At 42.0% G+C, this 19,731-nt stretch overlaps 1 protein-coding gene across 1 annotated transcript in view; it reads left to right on the top strand.

Moving 5' to 3' along the window:
* Positions 1–19,731, top strand: part of FBXL7 (F-box and leucine rich repeat protein 7) — a 470,690-nt gene that overhangs the window by 425,523 nt on the left and 25,436 nt on the right. The window lies entirely within an intron of this gene.

Here is a 19,731-nt window from a genome sequence, read left to right as displayed (position 1 = left end):
TTCAGTATGTGAACTCTGTATACTATAAACAAATCCAGAAGGAGATCAAGGATTTCTTAATTAATTTCTGATGATGAATTTGGTGGTGACATTTAAGATAAAATTGCTTCGATAATGATTTACTCAGCAAGGTAAGCTACACAATTAGAAGAATTTTGGAAATGCTAAAATCTATCATCTGTGCAGAGAATGCAAGCTTAATCTTAGCCATCTTATTCTCCGTTTTCTCCACATAATTTACACTTCTCTTCTGGTATTGTTGTACTGTTGTTGCTATAGTCCCATTTGGACTCATCAATGAAATTGAAGTAGTTTTAAAAGATAACACAGCATTGCCTAATTCATCACTTCTTAATTCTACCATATGCTCTCAGATATGTCATGCAAGTGGTATTTTTAAGTGTCTTCAAGTTCTTCCTCAGGTCAAGGATGTACTAAGTATTTTTACTATAAACTTAACAGAGGAACAGTAGATTTCCAGTGATTTTTATATTCCGTCCTCCCCTTAAGTTCTACTGTCCAGATCAGAGTTGTTTAATGTTGATATTAAAGTCACTGTCTTTACCATTTAAAGTCTTGTAAGGAAAAAGAAACCCCAAATATTATTTCCTAGAATTAGGAAACAAATAAATTTACTAAGCATACTGGACTCTGTAGTAGGAGCTGTAGACACATCAGGAAACAAAAGAAAAACAAAGTCCTTTGAGCTTACGATCCACAAAAGAAGGCACACAATTTTTAAAAATTAATATGTATCAAGTGCCATGGAGATAAAGTGTGAGAAAGAAGTGAGAGGATTTTTGTTTTAAAGAGGTTGTTGTGGAAGGCTTCATCCAGGAGGTAACCTATGAGAAGAAACAGGCAGCACAAGGAGTAATTGAGCAGGTTGAGTAAAGAAGCTGCTTACAGAGATATGGGTAGGATTAAGGGTAGGGGTTGGTGAGCACCCAGGGATTAGCTGCAGCAGGAAGCGGTTCTACTCATAGTCCTGAAGGGGCAGAGTTATAGCAGAGGCAGAGGGGCTGCATGTCAGCAGCGGCGACTAGAGGGAAGGAACACAGCCACTGCCCAAACCCCCAGCAGGAAGGGTTGGAGGAGACTCACTCTCCCTGGCCCTTCCTGCTCCTGCCTCCCATGGAACAAGGGAGCTTGGTGAAATGACTTGTGGAGGTCAGCCCTGTGCAGCCCAAGAGGACCAGGGCATAGAGAAAGTGCCAGGGAAATGGGACTGATTGTATGAGCCATCTCACATGCCGGAGACAGTGCTCCAACTGGCAGGAAGGCCCTGGGGGAAGGGGGCAGTGGGGAGATGTGCTTGGCACATTCTGGAAACAGCAAGGTGGAGGTGGGGGGTGGGGTTCCAGGACATGATCTCAGTGAGCAAATGGAAACACAACAGGAAACTGGGTCACTGAGATGAGTCAGGGCAGAAGGTGTAGGACCCTGTGTTCTCTCCAAGGCTTTGTCTCTTGCTTTATTCCAAGTGAGAGGAAGAGTCTGGTGGAGAGTTTTGAGCACAGGAAGTACATGGCAGCTGTGTGGGAAACAGATTTCTAAGGGGCTAGAATGGAAGTGACTGTTGTCATTCAGAGAGTACATTAATTACAGTCTCTATGGCAATGGCACCCCACTCCAGTACTCTTGCCAGGAAAATCCCATGGACAGAGGAGCCTGGTAGGCTGCAGTCCATGGGTCGCCAAGAGTCGGACATGACTGAGCGACTTCACTTTCACTTTCACTTTTCACTTTCATGCATTGGGGAAGGAAATGGCAGCCCACTCCAGTGTTCTTGCCTGGAGAATCCCAGGGACGGGGAAGCCTGGTGGGCTTCTGTCTATGGGGTCGCACAGGATGGGATACGACTAAAGCAACTTAGCAGCAGCAGCAGCAGCTACTTTGCATTGAAGAGAGAGACTCAAGTTCCATCCATGTACCTGGTCACCAGTCGTATGGAGGCAGGATCACACTTGTATTTGGGCAAGATTCCACTTCATCATGGTTATAGAGAAAGCATGTTAACATTTAGAAAAGCTAGATGTTTGTTTAGCCCTAGGCTGACAGAGTCCAACCAATATCAGTCACTATGTATCAAGTGGATGTTTGGTCAGTTTTTATAGTACACAGCTCATAGAGAATATTCTAATAACAAAAATCAGCTATGACAGAGACTACCCTGGTGGTCCAGTGGCTGAAATGCTGTGCTCCCAATGCAGGCGACCTGGGTTCAATCCCTGGTTGGAGAACTAGATCCCATATGCTCCAAGTAGGAATTTGCATGTGGCAATGAAGATCAAGATCCCACATTCCACAACTAAGACCCAGAGCAGCCAAATAAATAAATATTTTTAAAAAATAAGCTGTGCCAGTACACTGGCCCTGAGCACCCTGTTTCATGCACTGAACCTGGACTGGAGATCTATTTCACATATGGTAATATACATGTTTCAATGCTATTCTCTCAAATCATCCCACCCTCGCCTTCTCCCACAGAGTCCAAAAGTCTGTTCTTTACATCTTTGTCTCTTTCGCTGTCTCACATATAGGGTCATCGTTACCATCTTTCTAAATTCCATACATATGCATTAATATACTGTATTGGTGTTTTTCTTTCTAACTTAGGTCACTCTGTATAACAGGCTCCAGTTTCATGGGGAGGGAGGTGGGAGAGGGGTTCAGGATGGGGAACACATATACACCCATGGCTGATTCATGTCAATGTATGGCCAAAACCACTACAGTATTGTAAAGTTATTAGCTTCCAACTAAAATAAATTAATTAATTTAAAATAAATAAATAAAAATAAAAAATAAGCCATGACAACATTTATATTGCAGGGAAAATTGAAATATGAGACTTACATAATCACCTATCAATGAGCTCAAAGTAAATACCAGTGGCAGACATGATGAATATATTTGGGACATGATGCCTTCACATATGAAATTGATTTTTCTGTACAATTTTCTGTTTATGGTTTAGATGAGATTTAATGAAAGTCTATAAGAGTTCTCTAAAAGATTCCTTCTAAGGAGAAGATCCTACCCCATTTCCAGGAAGCAGGTATAGAGTATGTTATATATTGACACAGTATTTGGGAAGTGGAGTTTTTACTGTCCTTAACCTGCAGTAAAAGATGGATTCCTAGAAGGGTCCATCTGGATTCTGCTCAACCACTGTGCCTCACCTCAATTCTAGTTGTGTCATTGGGCTCAATGAGATACTTAAAACAAATTTTTAAGTTTTTTTTTTTGGTTGGACAGGGTGGATGTTCATTTGTTAATTGTGCCAAGTCACTTCAGTCATGTTCAGCTCTTTGCAACCCCATGGACTATCACAGACCAGGCTTCTCTGTCCATGGATTCTCCAGGCAAGAATACTGAAGTGGGTTGCCAGTTCCTTCTCCAGGGGATCTTCCTGACCCAGGGATCAAACCTGTGTCTTTTATGTCTCCTGTATAGGCAAGTGAATTCTTTACCACTGAGCCACTAGGAAGTAGGTGATAGCAAGTTGTCTCATAGAAGAAGAGGAAATAAGCTTCCTAAATAGCCTTCTAAATATGCCTTCTAAAAATTTAATGGCAGTGTATCCTGTTTCAGGTGTTGAACCATTTTCCATAAAATGATTGACCAAACTGAGGATCAAAGCCTGTATATGATTCAGACACAGTTCAAAATGAGTAACATTCCAAAATGTTCTTCCTCTCTGTTCTACTTGTCAATATACCTATCTGTGCTTAGAAATATCCACATCCAATCTGTGCTCAGAAAGATATACAAGAAAGTGAGATGATTAGAATCATCTTTGCTGTTTATTATATTCTATATCTTGTGAATGGTTAGCACTGAGCATGTATTGTTTATATAATTGAAATTTTATAAAGCTATTTAAAAGTAAAGAAGAATGATGTAGTTAATTTTGAAGGCAATGAAACTTTCATACTTAATCATAATATATATAGCTTGGGGCACAATTGAAATTCTTACAGAAAGCCTTAGAAAATTATTGAAAATCCTTAAAATTTTTCCAGAAAAAAATTAAACTTTAGATACCACCCTTATGGCAGAAATGAAGAGGAACTAAAAAGCCCCTTGATGAAAGTAAAAGAGGAGAGTGAAAAAGTTGGCTTAAAGCTCAACATTCAGAAAACGAAGATCATGGCATCTGGTCCCATCACTTCATGGCAAATAGATGGGGACACAGTGGAGACAGTGTCAGACTTTATATTTTGGGGCTCCAAAATCACTGCAAATGGTGACTGCAGCCATGAAATTAAAAGGCGCTTACTCCTTGGAAGGAAAGTTATGACCAACCTAGATAGCATATTCAAAAGCAGAGACATTACTTTGCCAACAAAGGTCCATCTAGTCAAGGCTATGGTTTTTCCAGTGGTCATGTATGGATGTGAGAGTTGGACTGTGAAGAAAGCTGAGTGCCGAAGAATTGATGCTTTTTAACTGTGGTGTTGGAGAAGACTCTTGAAAGTCCCATGGACTGCAAGGAGATCCAACCAGTCCATTCTGAAGATCAGCCCTGGGATTTCCTTGGAAGGAATGATGCTAAAGCTGAAACTCCAGTACTTTGGCTACCTCATGCGAAGAGTTGACTCATTGGAAAAGACTCTGATGCTGGGAGGGATTGGGAGCAGGAGGAGAAGGGGACGACAGGGGATGAGATGGCTGGATGGCATCACCAACTCGATGGACGTGAGTTTGGGTGACCTCCGGGAGTTGGTGATAGACAGGGAGGCCTGGCGTGCTGCAGTCCATGGGATTGCAAAGAGCTGGACATGACTGAGCAACTGAACTGAACTGAACTGAATTAAGGAAGGTGTTATAATAAGCTGGATGCATTGCTTTCTAGTGGATGTATCATTTGCAAATCTTACAATTTAGACATCTCTGATACTTCAAAGTCCATTGTCCATAGGAATGATCATCCAATTCTGATGATTAAAGTACTTTCTCTTATTTTTAATCCCAAAGTAATTGTCAAGTTGGGACTTAGGGCACTGAGCTCAGGGTCAGTTGAGTGGAGTCTACTTTGATCTAGAAAGGTAAGAGTTTAGGGGTAGGGGACTTGGGTGGCAGCACGATACTAAAATTCCTTCTGGGTCATCCATTCCTCATTTCCTGGTGTTTGTAACCAGAAAAAAGAAAGGAAGATAGGAAGAAGAGAAGGAGGGAGGGAGGAAGGAGCCTTCTCTAAATATGGAGGGTAAACCATGGATCCATTCTAAGAGCCTAAAGTGGCAAAATAACTTCTAAAATTACCCATCTCATAGTTCCAGCAGTGGGATGGGAGAATGTCACCCCATGTGCAGATAATGACCTTTAAGCAAATCTGTGTATCCTGGCTGTGAGAATGTGGAGTGTGATCCCAGTTCCCCAGCTCAAGAACCCACAGACCAGTAAGAATGACTCCAGCCAGTTCCTTCCTCTTTGACCCTTTGAAATGCTGACTCCCTGGACAGCTTACTCAGGCATCTATTGTTGTTGACAAACAGCAGAAGGTCAGCAGTCCTGTTCAAAAGCTAGTATTAATATTTACTACTTCTCTACGTCTCTGCTTCCCTGGTAGCTCAACTGGTAAAGAATCTGCCTGCAAATGCAGGAGACCTGGGTTCAATCCCTGAGTTGGGAAGAACTCCTGGAGAAGGAAATGGCTACTCACTCCAGTATTTTGGCCTGGAGAATTTCATGGACTGTATAGTCCATGGGCCTACAAGGAATTGGACATGACTGAGCGACTTTCACTCACTTCTCTGTATACCTTTGTAACTCAACCTAAAAATGGAAAACAAAAACAAAAGTTAACATTAAGGTATTAAGTCTGAAGAAACATAATAATAACAACAGACTGGTTCCAAATAGGAAAAGGAGTACGTCAAGGCTGTATATTGTCACCCTGCTTATTTAACTTCTATGCAGAGTACATCATGAGAGACGCTGGGCTGAAAGAAGCACAAGCTGGAATCAAGATTGCCAGGAGAAATATCAATAACCTCAGATATGCAGATGACACCACCCTTATGGCAGAAAGTGAAGAGGAACTCAAAAGCCTCTTGATGAAAGTGAAAGTGGAGAGTGAAAAAGTTGGCTTAAAGCTCAACATTCAGAAAACGAAGATCATGGCATCTGGTCCCATCACTTCATGGCAAATAGATGGGGAAACAGTGGAAACAGTGTCAGACTTTATTTTGGGGGCCTCCAAAATCACTGCAGATGGTGACTGCAGCCATGAAATTAAAAGACGCTTACTCCTTGGAAGAAAAGTTATGACCAACCTAGACAGCATATTGAAAAGCAGAGACATTACTTTGCCAACAAAGGTCCATCTAGTCAAGGCTATGGTTTTTCCAGTGGTCATGTATGGATGTGAGAGTTGGACTGTGAAGAAAGCTGAGCGCCAAAGAATTGATGCTTTTGAAGTGTGGTGTTGGAGAAGACTCTTGAGAGTCCCTTGGACTGCAAGGAGATCCAACCAGTCCATCCTAAAGGAGATCAGCCCTGGGATTTCTTTGGAAGGAATGATGCTAAAGCTGAAACTCCAGTACTTTGGCCACCTCATGCGAAGAGTTGATTCATTGGAAAAGACTGATGCTGGAAGAGATTGAGGGCAGGAGAAGGGGACGACAGAGGATGAGATAGCTGGATGGCATCAACGACTCGACGGACGTGAGTCTGGGTGAACTCCAGGAGTTGGTGATGGACAGGGAGGCCTGGTGTGCTGCGATTCATGGGGTCGCAAAGAGTCGGACAGGACTGAGCGACTGAACTGAACTGAACTGAAAGTGCTTTATACACTACAGTGGGCAAATAGAATTTTCCCTAGTTTAACAAATATTTTGGGAGGGTCTTCTGAATTCAGCGAATACATTGGAATCTTCCATGCAGACACCAAGCTTGTTGCTGTGAGAGACAAAAAGAAAGACTTCAAGGAGCTCAGTCTAAAGCTGTTACTCATCTGGTTTCTTTATTGAGCAAACACCTTTTAAGTGTGAGGCACTTCGGTAGATGCTGAGAAAGATAATCAGAGTACCTCTCACAATGGAAGCAGGAAGACAAAGGAATGCCTTAATTAAACAGGAAGTGCATGATGGTTTAAGTGAGGCATACTTGGTATGTTGATGAACCCAGTAAACAGCTCATGAAGAAGACAGTACTTGAGTCAGGCCTAAAAAGATTTTCAAACAACAGCAACATAAATGCCCAAGAAGGAAGAAGCAGCAGCTTGGGTAGGAGAGAGTTTAGATCATGCTCGGGGTCACCGTCCAGTTTTCTGGAGGTTAGACCACTCCAGGAGAGGTGCAAGCAGAAAAGGTTGAAAAACTGTACCGAAGCCCCAACAAGGCCAGTCAGCCTTCACTGGATAGACCAGAGCTTGTTCTAAAGTCAGCAGGCAATGGGGAAAGCAGTGTGATTGATCTAACCTGAATTGGATTAGAATTGGAAAAGAATATAAAATGTGTGAAACCCACTGGGTGACCATCACATCATTAAATATTTTTCATAAGTCACTGGGGCCCGAATAATAATGAAACACACTGCAAAGTCACATGCATGCAAAGGGAATACACTTAGCATAGATATGCAGAAAAAAGGCAAATGATATCTACCTAGAGTCTTCTCCCCTCTGCGGACTGCCCCAACCTTATAAATATCATGCTTTCCAAACCTTGAATATAAAGTTCTCTTTTTATCCCAGTGGCTCAGCAGTAAAGAATCTGTCTGCAATGTAGGAGCCACAGGAGACACAGATTCCATCCTAGGTCGAGAAGGTCCCCTGTTGGAGAGCATGGCAACCCACTCCAGTTTTCTTGCTTAGAGAATCCCCTGGACAGAGGATCCTGGTGGGCTACAGCCCATGGGGTTGAAAAGAGTTGGACATTACTTAAGCAACCTGGCACAGTCTAGCTACTACATCTAGAGCAGTAGAAACCAAGATTCTACCCATATGCAGAGCACAGACACTCACAGAGTGAATCCAGCCCTGTCAGAATCTCATTTATTCAGCTTGAACTTTGATTCACACAGCAGCTACCCATCAGCTCCCCATTTCTGGTGGAATGGAAATGACTTAGTCTCTTTCTCCCCAGTCACATTGGAAATTCTGCTGATTTACTTGGAAACATGAAGGAGAGGGCTGAAGTAACAGGCATCTCTAAACCCAGCCATGATTTGGGGTAACAGAGCACTGCCAGCTAGCAGCTAGATTGATAGACACATAATGTTTGTGTGAGAAAGAGAAAAAAAAGAGAGAGTCCATGTATCAGCCAGCATAAGAGAGACCTGAAGCGTTTGACTAGAGCACTCATCATTCTCAAAGGACATTTGTGTACTGATTCTAACAAAATCATCCTTGGGGGTAGATATGTGAAAAATGATTTTTATGGTAAAATTTAGATTTTAGCCTCAAGCTAAAGATGTGTCAGAGAACACAGTTCTCCACCAGAAATAGTTTCCATAGACACATGGGTAAAACTCACCGTATTCTTGACTCCACCACCATTATATGTGAAGAACTGCAGCTCAGAACTGTTAGGAACCTGTGCAATATCACGTGCATTTCTAGTGCCTCTTCCTCCGTTTATGTCCCCTTTCAGCTTGGAAAGTGAAAATGAAAGGCACTCAGTCAAGTCCAACTCTTTGCAACGCCATGGACTACGGTATATATTCCAGGCCAGCATACTGGAGTGGGTAGCCTTTCTCTTCTCCAGGGGAATCTTCCCAATCCAGGTTGGAAGTCACTTCATTTCACCCGGTCATCTTCTGTCAAGTATTTATTTGGGGACCAGCTCTTCCTGTTTTCTTACAGGGATTTTGTTTTGCCTTTCATTTTGAAGAGAACTGAATAGTTTATAGAGCTTTCAAAACTAATATGTGTGTGTATATATATATATATATTTCTTATGTATGTGTATTTATATATTTCTGAAAGCCATCTACTTCACCACCACAGTTCAGTGAATGAAGATGCCACAAGCCCCAAATATTCCTTATCTTACTGTATCTTTTAAATTACTTATTCATTTATGTATGGACATGCTGGGTCTTCCTTGCTGCACAGGGCTCTCTCTAGTTGCAGTGCATGGGCTTCTCATTTCGGTGGCTTCTCCTGTTGCAGAGCACAGGCTCTAGAGAGCGCAGGCTTCAGTTGTTGCAGCTCATAGGCTTAGTTGCTCCCAGGCATGTGGGATCTTCCCAGACCAGAGATCCCTGCTTTAGCAGCCAAATTCCCAATCACTGGACCACCAGGGAAGTCCCTGTACTTTTAGTTAATGAGTCATAATTAATTTCCCCACAAGATTTGTCCTGAGTGACCACAGAGCATTAGAGCAAACTGGAATCTGATAAAGCCAGCATTTTAAGGTATATCACTCAGTTTCACACCATCCATTACCCATTTGGTGTGAGTAAGTAAGTGAGTGAAAGTCGCTCAGTCATGTCTGACTCTTTGTGACCCCACGGACTGTATAGTCCGTGGAATCTTCTAGGCCAGAATACTGGAGTGGGTAGCCTTTGCCTTCTCCAAGGGATCTTCCCTACCCAGGGATTGAACCAGGGTCTCCCGCATTGCAGGCGGGGTGTACAACCTAGATAAGTCTCCATCCCCAGGGGAATTTTTTATTTGTCCCCAGTGTACTAAATCCTCAGCCATGAACGTTGCGTCGTTAATGACTTTCCAGCAGCATGATGGCCGTGTGTTGCTCTGTATTGCATAGGTTTATTTTATCGGGTTGATATTGTTCATTTTAGGATATAAGTGTGTAGGGAATTTAACTCCATTCTTCAACAGTGAACTAGCTTTGCACAGACTGTCAAAGTGAGTGTAATAATACGATAATCAGAAAACTGTGCTTCAATAGGACGCAAAAAGCCTTCGACACCAATAACCCTGCTTCTCTTCCCTTTCTGCAGAATGTCCCTGCAGCTGCCTCTCGTCTGTCACTCCTGACCTCCTCTCTGTGACTGTAGAGTACACAGTGACAGTTTTATATTGGCCATCTAGCTTTCACATGGCTGTGCGTTTTCCCCCCTTACGGCATATGTTTAATATTTAAGATGGAACAGGATGTTTAAAGTTGCAGAGTTATCAGTTTGTTTTCCTTAGAAGGCACAGATGCCCCCATATGCGAAGTCCCAGGGCTCATAACATCCTCACAGCATAGAGTGTGGAGTGCCCAATTTCACATCTGTTTACACGATTATGATTATCTAAATGGGTGGACGTTTTGAGCCAGCACATTTTCTCTCTTTGCAGCCATTATGTTGATTGAAGACAACTGAACAATATACAAGGAAGAATTTGATGCTTTGATTAAAAGAAAAAAAGTGTCCAGATGACTTGAGGAAGCTGGTCCAACTCAGTTTCCTGCAGGAAATGTACTTCCATCTGCTCTTATAATCCCCAAGTATGGCTTAAGTAGTGATGCTGATATTCACAGTTTGCCCGTGACTGAGTAGAGAGCTTAACTCTAATTTAGGAGAGAACTTGCTGTCTTTCTTCCTGGGGCCTCACATAGGTCTCCAGTTGGCTTGTACAGCTCAGCAGCCGACCTGTTTGCAGGGCAGGAATGGAGATACAGACAAAGAGAAGAGACTTGCAGATACAGTGCGGGGAAGGAGAGGGTAGGATGAATTGGGAGACTAGCCTGGAAACGTATGTATACATTATCTTATACATACGATAAAATAGATAGCACGTGGGATTGTTGTCTGATGCAGAGAGCTCAACCCAGTGCTCTGTGACATCCCAGAGGGTGGGGATGGGTGGGAGATGGGAGGAGGGTGCGGTGTTCAGGGAGGAGGGGGTGTGTTCAGGGAGGAGGGGACATATGTATACCTGTGGCTGATTCATGTTGATGTATGGCAGAGGCCAACAAAGCAACTACCCTCCAATTAAAAAAAAGAAATAATACAAATTTTAAAAGTTATATGACCTAAAAAATGGAGGCAGTGGCTCAATACAATTCTTTAACCAAATCCCCTAGACTGAGAGAAGACAGAACTGTCCTCAGAAATCCAGCACCATGTGGATTCACTATCAGTTCTTCAGGGCTGATTCAGTTCTTCCCCTCTGACCCCTAGGTGTACCCTCATCAGAGGTGCAGTGATGTTGATGATGAAGGTTTCAAGTGGAAGGTCTAGGCCATCAGGGCAGAGCAAGCCTTGCAAGACTGACTAGTGCCCTGCTCCCCACCCCGGCCCAGGTCAAGGGGCATTTCAGTAAAAGTGCTGAGCGAGGAAGACAGCAGCCACCACTCTGATGAACTCTGGGCTACTTGCAGAAAATCCAGCAGGTTGGAGGCCAGGCCAGCCAGATGAATACACACCGCTATGGACATTTCGTGGGGATGTCCCAGGTTGCACTAGAGGTAAAGAACCCATAAGGAGACATAAGAGACACCAATTCGATCCCTGGGTCAGGAAGATTCCCTGGAGTAGGAAATGGCAACCCACTCCAGTATTCTTTGCCTGGAGAATCCCATGGACAGAGGAGCCTGGTGGGCTGCAGTCCCTGGGGTCACAAGGAGTCAGATATGGCTGAAACAACTTAGCGTGCACATATGGATGCTTCAGGAATAAAAGAGAGGAAAATGGGACCCATTTAGGAAAGGAAAGGTTTCTTAAAAGATCTGACTCTCAGTTATTTAGTTGAAGGATTCTGACACATGGTGCCTACCTGGAGGTCAGTTCCCATCCCCTACCATGCCCTGCCTGCACTGTGCCCGCTGGGTACAAATATTAAATATAGGAGTTTGGAGGATGGGGTTTAGGGGTAAATACCACAAAATCTGATTAAAGCGTTCCTCGCCCTTTGATATTCCAGCACACTTCCCTCCAGAAAAATCTACCTTAGTTGCTATGGTTTTACCTTGTTATGGCATCTGGTCTCTGCATGCACGTGGAAAATAGACTCTGACCATCAACAATTTCTCCTTCCTTCATGCACAAATAGGGAGAGGGTAGGAAAATCCAGAATTTGTTCAGATGTCTGGCTCTTCTTTCACACTTGGTGTTTGTTCTTAAGTTTAAAAGATAGAAACATTAATGAATATTTTTATAGACTTTCCTTTAAAGGAGATTGTAAAACTTTGCAATGTAGCAACTGCTTTAGTGTTATTTTTTTCTATTTCTCTTCCAACTCAAACTTTTAAAAGTAGATTAGTGGTCAGCTGCTAAGTCGCTTCAGTCGTGTCCAACTCTGTGCCACCCCATAGATGGAAGTCCACCAAGCTCCCCCGTCCCTGGGATTCTCCAGGCAAGAACACTGGAGTGGGTTGCCATTTCCTTCTCCAATGCATGAAAGTGAAAAGTGAAAGGGAAGTTGCTGAGTCATGTCTGACTCTTAGCAACTCCGTGGACTGCAGCCTACCAGGCTCTGCCATCCATGGGATCTTCCAGGCAAGAGTACTGGAGTGGGGTACCATTGCCCAGTGCCACTAATTCATTCAAAGAAGTTCATAGGAAACTGGGATTGACATAAATACACTATTGGTACTATATATAAAATAGATAACTAATAAGAACCTAGTGCAGATGGTGACTGCAGCCATGAAATTAAAAGACGCTTGCTCCTTGGAAGGAAAGTTATGACCAACCTAGATAGCATATTCAAAAGCAGAGACATTACTTTGCCAACAAAGGTCCGTCTAGTCAAAGCTATGGTTTTTCCTGTGGTCATGTATAGATGTGAAATTTGGACTCTGAAGAAGGCTGAGTGCCGAAGAATTGATGCTTTTGAACTGTGGTGTTGGAGAAGACTGTTGAGAGTCCCTTGGACTGCAAGGAGATCCAACCAGTCCATTCTGAAGGAGATCAGCCCTGGGATTTCTTTGGAAGGACTGATGCTAAAGCTGAAACTCCAGTACTTTGGCCACCTGATGCGAAGAGCTGACTCATTGGAAAAGACTCTGATGCTGGGAGGGATTGGGGGCAGGAGGAGAAGGGGACGACAGGGGATGAGATGGCTGGATGGCATCACTGACTCAATGGACGTGAGTCTCAGTGAACTCCGGGAGTTGGTGTTGGACAGGGAGGCCAGGCGTGATGCGATTCATGGGGTCGCAGAGAGTCGCACACGACTGAGCGACTGATCTGATCTGATCTGAAGAACCTAGTGTATAGCACAGGGAACTCTACTTAATGCACTGTGGTGACATGAATGGGAAGCAAGTGTTAAAGGGAGGGGATGGATGTATGTGTAGGGCTGATTCACTTTGCTGTACAGCAGAAACTAACACAACATTGTAAAGCAACTATACTCCAATAAAAAAAAATTTTTTTTTAGAAGTCCAACACAAGGCACAATATCTTCCGTGCTTTCAAGCTAGAGATGAAAACCTTGGACAACAGCTTTTTCTTTATGCATCTTCTGGAAACGACCTTTTTACAGCCCTTGTAAATCAAAGGGAAGAATTGGGGAAATAACGGTTGCTGTAGGGACCTAAGTTTAAAGTTGGCATTGTGAAATACAGTACCCTTAGGACATCCTATGGTAGTTGCTACATTTCAATATATGATATGTTAGTATATCTGAATCTTCATGGTAGTTCAGTCACTAAGTCATGTCTGACTCTTAACCCATGGCCTATAGCCTGCCAAGCTCCTCTGCCCATTGAATTTCCCAGGCAAGAATACTGGAGTGGGTTGCCATTTCTTTCTCCAGGAGATCTTCCAGATCCAGGAATCAAACCTGGGTCACCTGCATTGCAGGCAGATTCTTTACTGACTGAGCTGCTAGGGACATAGCGTGTTTGTGAGCTTATTGTGTCTATATGGACCATAACAAAGGCTGAGCACCAAAGAATTAATGCTTCATAATTGTGGTGCTGGAAAAAACTCTTTAGAGTCCCTTGGACTGCAAGGAGATCAAACCAGTCAATCCTAAAGGAAATCAACCCTGAATATTCATTGGAAGGACTGATGCTGAAGCTGAAGCTCCAATACTTTGGTCACCTGATGCAAAGAACTGACTCGCTGGGAAAGACTGAAGGCAACAGAAGGGGCAGCAAAGGGTGGGGTGATTAAATAGCATCTAGGACTCAATGGACATGAATGTGAGCAAACTCTGGGAGACAGTAAAGGACAGGGGAGCCATGCAGTCCAGGGATTCACAAAGAGCGGGACACGATTTATTGACTGAACAACAGTAACAATTGTTTTTATAATTTTAGCTCTTTATCAGTAAAGTCATAGGACTGCTTCATGCATTATTTTTCTTGGCTATTCTCATTTAAAGATGTATTATTGTGTTTTGATATAATTCTAAGTTTTGAGCCAAATATGTTCATACTAGGTTATCTGTTAGTAGAATGTCAATTGCAGCAGACTCTCTCTGACATTTTGTGTACTTACAATGAGAACATACAAACCTCATAACCCTGATGTGAGTACGTAGTGCGCTTTGTTCCTTGTTTTAAGTCTGTAGCAATGTCAGACTAATTATAAACCCTTTGTGGATTTCTTGCCAAAAGCAGAGATTCTTTGCAATAATTAAAAATATTAGCTAGATCATGGTTGTGATAAGTTGTTTCTAATTTTGTTTTGATCTTTACAGAATTCAAATCATAAGAATAAAAGCTATTTCCAGGGATAAAAGATAGCTCTTTTCAAACCTTAAAATGAATTTTCGGAGTGTAAGATCCAAAAAGGGTCATATTAATAACCACACATTTGATATCTTGCATATTAATCTTGGTCCTAAATTTTTCCCTAAGAAAATGAATTTCTATTTCATAACTATTTGACTGTATTTATGTGAGTTCTTTTTTATAATAAGGAAGAGTGTGTTCTCTACATTGCATTACTGGCCAAAGAAGATTATTAAAAGTACAAATATCTGGCCATTTCTTTGTGGCTTGTGCTATCCTGTGATGTACTTAAGTATCCCAGTAGTCAATCACTGAATGTTTAGCTATATTGTTTCATAAGGCTCTTAACATGGCTGAAAGAGCCAAAATAGACCATTTTGCAAAATGTTCAAAATGCTGTTTTAATTATCTTTTTATTTCCCTGATCCTTGAGACCAATGAAGCAATCTTTTAGCTGTAAACCATGAATTATTTTTTGGTGTTCAGAATAATATGAAATTAATTCTAAAACAATAATATGAAATTAATTCTAAATTAATTCTAAAACAATCAAGCATTGAAATTTCTCAAAATCTAAAATTAAGGTGCCATTTTCAACTTTTTTTCCCTTTTTGAACTTGAAAGAAATGTGGTCTTCTTAACCAAAAAGGACTAACAATGTTCAGAGGCCAGCCTGCATATCATCTGGCCCAGAATAAGAAATGTTTTTAAAGGTCATTCATATTGAATGAGCCAAAACAATTCCTACCTCAAGGTTTCTATCTGCTCCATCTCTGCAGAATAAATCTGAAAATGTTTTTATCATCCTTGCTAATCTTTGCTCTTATTAATTTAGAAGAGAGAGATTTTAAAACCAAACAAATAAATGTCAGGACAAAAAAAAAAAAAATCTTGAGAAAAACCCAAGCCACCAGCCTGGAATAATGTCAAAGAGTAATATTTGCTGGTAAAAATAAAGTATTTTAAGTTCAGATCTAAAGTCACAAAAGTAAGCAAAGTGGTCCACCCATGAGAACCATGTGGATATCTGAGTTTGGGTTGGGGGAGACAAAGGGGGAAACACAGAGGTTAGGATGGAGAGGGTAAATCCTGAGTTACCTCCCAGTCCACTCAAGTGCCCCCCACCACACTCTGACCTACGTCCCAAGGTCACACCATGGCCTCCTGGGGAAATCAGAGCTGTAACCTATAGAATATGGAACATTCTCATGTATGACATATCCATATAAATGATGGACCAGAATCTGTCATTTTGGTCAGTTTATTACTAAATATAGGTGTTGAATTTTGGTTAAAAGAGAACCGAAAGCACATGTGTTCCAGCAAAGCTGTTTTAAATCGAGATCATGTCCAATGAATCAAATGTATAACTTCTTCCCCTCCTGGTTCCTGACCCTGACCCCAAGCGTTTTTGTTAATGATCTCAGGATTAAGCAGGAGCTTTTAGCACTGATTAATGCCATGTGTTATAATTAGGAAACTGCGTTTAGATTTACTTTTTCATTCTTCACCCAGGTGCTGCTAAGAGATATATCCAGTAAGTATACACTTCTAGATATCTTTCTAAAGAGAAATATGATCCAGAAATTATGAATTTCTGGTTAGGATATGGGTAATTGTAAAGTTGATAAAAAGTTCTAATTCTCCAGATTAAAACACACACACACACACACACACACACACACAGTTAGTGTGGAAGGATTTCCTGGAAGTATTTCAGTTTGCTTAGACTCTACTCTGCAGCTGAATTTCCTTAGGCTTATTACTAAATTTCCCTTTAAAATGAGGATTCCTAAACCAAGTATGTATTAATAATGTGGTCCAGAATTAGGCCAGGTGAAGTCCCACCCCTCCAAACCCAGGGATTCATTGAAAAGCCAGTCTTTGTGCTACAGAGTATTGGGGTTTATTCCTTGGAAAAATCCTACCCGTAAGGGTCTCTCAAGCAGAGATTATGAACTTGGACTATAGCAGAAACTCACCATAATATGTACCCCAGGTCACTTTAAGGCATCCATCCACTCAGCAGGCTGCAAAGAGACCCTCAGTTTGTAAAGAAAACAATACTTAAGTGTACTCAGTTCCTTTACTGTTCCATTCTCTATTTGATAATATAGAGAGAATAAAATGTTTCTCTATATTATTGGGTCATTGGTTTTCCCAAGCATTTAAAAAAAATAAGAAGGACATTGTGTATATTAGTCAATATTTATATAGCACTTCTAACAGTGTCTTATATAATAAACATTGTATATACTCTTAATTAAAAGAAGTTGTAAAGAATTTAAACAATGTGGATAGTATTTTCAAATAGTTAAGAAAATTCTGGGGACTTGCTTTGCTTTGGAAACATTCTAATTAATTATTGATATTTTACATGTTCGTAAGTTTATTGGCAATTTCTCTTTTTTCTCACTTGAGAGTTGAATTTGTGAGCTCCACTGTTGTTCCCTGTGGGGCCTATTTTCTTCTGTGAACTGAAAATTTATGTTTCTCTTTACCAGAATCTAAATTCAATACTGTACCATCTATGCATTTTGAAAGATCCAAATGCTGGAGTTTCATAACTATTCATGGAGAAACAAGGCAAAAGCATTATCTGACAATTAAGGCAGCCATATAACATGCAAGTTGAAGTTGAAAATCATGGATTGCAGACCTTTTCATGGAAACATGTGTTTTCTTCTGTTGTCAAGACAAGAGCTAGCACATTGCCCCAGCTTTGCAGAGCTATCCATGAGCTTTCTGGAAAACAGCGGATAAATATTACTATCTCTCCCATACTGGCAATGAAAAGCCAGTTCCGATTATTACAACTGACGTGTGAATCAGTCTGGGGGAAGAAATACACATTCACGAAAGTTCCTGTAACCTTGTAGGTAACTAAAGTTAAACAATATATTTCAAAATTGTGGGCCAATGTAATAATGTTTTTTTCCCCATTTATTGTGAGTTTTCATGTTTCATTGTTATTAGAAGTGAACAGAGATGTGACTCATCTACACAGCAGGTACCACAAACAAAGCCCTAAGAATTTGGCTCTGAGATACTTCCGGTGATGTGGACTGTAAGAGATTGTTTTTGTGTGTGCATGTGTCCGTTTAAATATCTCCCAAGTAGACTAATATTATTAAAATAAGTGTGTATGCTGCCTCAGCCTAAATTAAGTGGAGGGCCAAAGAAAAAAGACCTAAAAATGAAATGATGATAAAGCACAAAGATGTTCCAACTTGTTCAGTCAGAAACATCTGGTTGCTCCAAGTACAGGCAGTCCCCGACTTAATGATATTCCAGCGTTACAAGGGTGTAAGAGCCATCCGCAGTTTTGAATTTTGCTTTCTCTGAGGCTGGCATGATGCAGTGCCAGGCTCCCTCATGATGCTGGCAGCGGCTATGAACTTCAGCTACCAGTCAACCACAGGATCGTGAGGGTAAACACTGCCCAGCCCACTAGTCTGCATTTCACTTTCAGTACAGTGTTCAGTACATTACATGAGATACTCAACACTTTATTACAAATTAAGCTTTGTTAGATAAAGATGCCCAACTGTATTCTCATGTAAGTGTTTTCAGCATGTTTAAGGAAGGCTGGGCTAAGTTATGCTTAGTAGGTGAATTAAATGCACTTTCAACTTAAAGATATTTTCAACTTATGATGGATTTATGGGGACATAATCCCTTCATAGGGCTTTTCCCTGTGGCTCAGCGGTAAAGAATCCAATGCCAATGCAGGAGACCCGGGTTCAATCCCTGGGTCAGGAAGATCCCCTGGAGAAGGAAATGGTGACCCACTCCAGTATTCTTGCCTTGGAAATCCCATGGACAGAAGAACCTGGCGAGCTACAGTCATTGGGGTTGCAAGAGTTAGACTCAATTTAGCAACTAAACAACAATTCCTTCATAAGAAGGAAGATCTGCAGTTCCTATAAATATTTCCAGCCCCAACCAAAAGAAAACTGAAAGGGATTTGCTATAGGGCCAAGTGAAGAATATTCCCTTAGGTGGCTGAATCCAGGTGAAACCCTGGACTGACTTAGAGATGCAGGAAATACTCCAAGGTACTTGCAGACCAGTGGATGCAGAGATACTGTGTGAAAAGGCTATGGTACAGATAGATTATACTTCCATGGAAACAGTAAAAGTGGTTAAATAATTCAACCTGGGTGGATCTGGAAAGGCTTGATAGAGAAACTGACATCCTACCGGGAATTTGAGCAGTGACTGGGAATCAACCAGTTAGTTAGTCTAGGGGCGCAGGACTTCTGGGCCAGGAGACATGTGCTCTGAGATGTGAATTTGGGAAAAAGGGTCTCCCACACCCTCTAACAACGTTTGACCTTGTTACCTAGGTAGTGCCTAATACAATGCCTGGCACATGGTAATCATTCAGTCAAAAAGTGCAAGAAGTGTGCTGGCCTTTGGGGGGCTGCCTTCCCAAAGTAGACAAACCAGATAATATAACAGAATCTGTGGTGTCACAGTTCTGGAGGCCACAAGTCCAAATCAGGGTGCTGCAGGGTCATGGAGAATGCTTCCTTCTTGTCTCTTTCAGCTGCTGGGGGCCCCAGACGTTCCTTGGTTTACGGCAGCATAATGGTCATGTATGGATGTGAGAGTTGGACTGTGAAGAAAGCTGAGTGCCGAAGTATTGATGCCTTTGAACTGTGGTGTTGGAGAAGACTCTTGAGAGTCCCTTGGACTGCAAGGAGATCCAACCAGTCCATTCTAAAGGAAATCAGCCCTGGGATTTCTTTGGAAGGAATGATGCTAAAACTGAAACTCCAGTACTTTGGCCACCTCATGTGAAAAGTTGACTCATTGGAAAAGACTCTGATGCTGGGAGGGATTGGGGGCAGGAGGAGAAGGGGACAACAGAGGATGAGATGGCTGGATGGCATCACCGACTTGATGGCCGTGAGTTTAGTTCAGTTCAGTTCAGTTCAGTTCAGTCGCTCAGTCGTGTCCGACTCTTTGCAACCCCATGAATCGCAACATGCCAGCCCTCCCTCTCCATCACCATCTCCCAGAGTTCACTCAAACTCACGGCCATCAAGTCGGTGATGCCATCCAGCCATCTCATCCTCTGTTGTCCCCTTCTCCTCCTGCCCCCAATCCCTCCCAGCATCAGAGTCTTTTC

Source organism: Bos javanicus, chromosome 20, assembly GCF_032452875.1.
Source record: "Bos javanicus breed banteng chromosome 20, ARS-OSU_banteng_1.0, whole genome shotgun sequence".
NCBI classification, from domain to species: Eukaryota; Metazoa; Chordata; class Mammalia; order Artiodactyla; family Bovidae; genus Bos; species Bos javanicus.
Note: the sequence above shows the minus strand (reverse complement) of the source record. Positions and strands in the feature narration are given on the sequence as shown.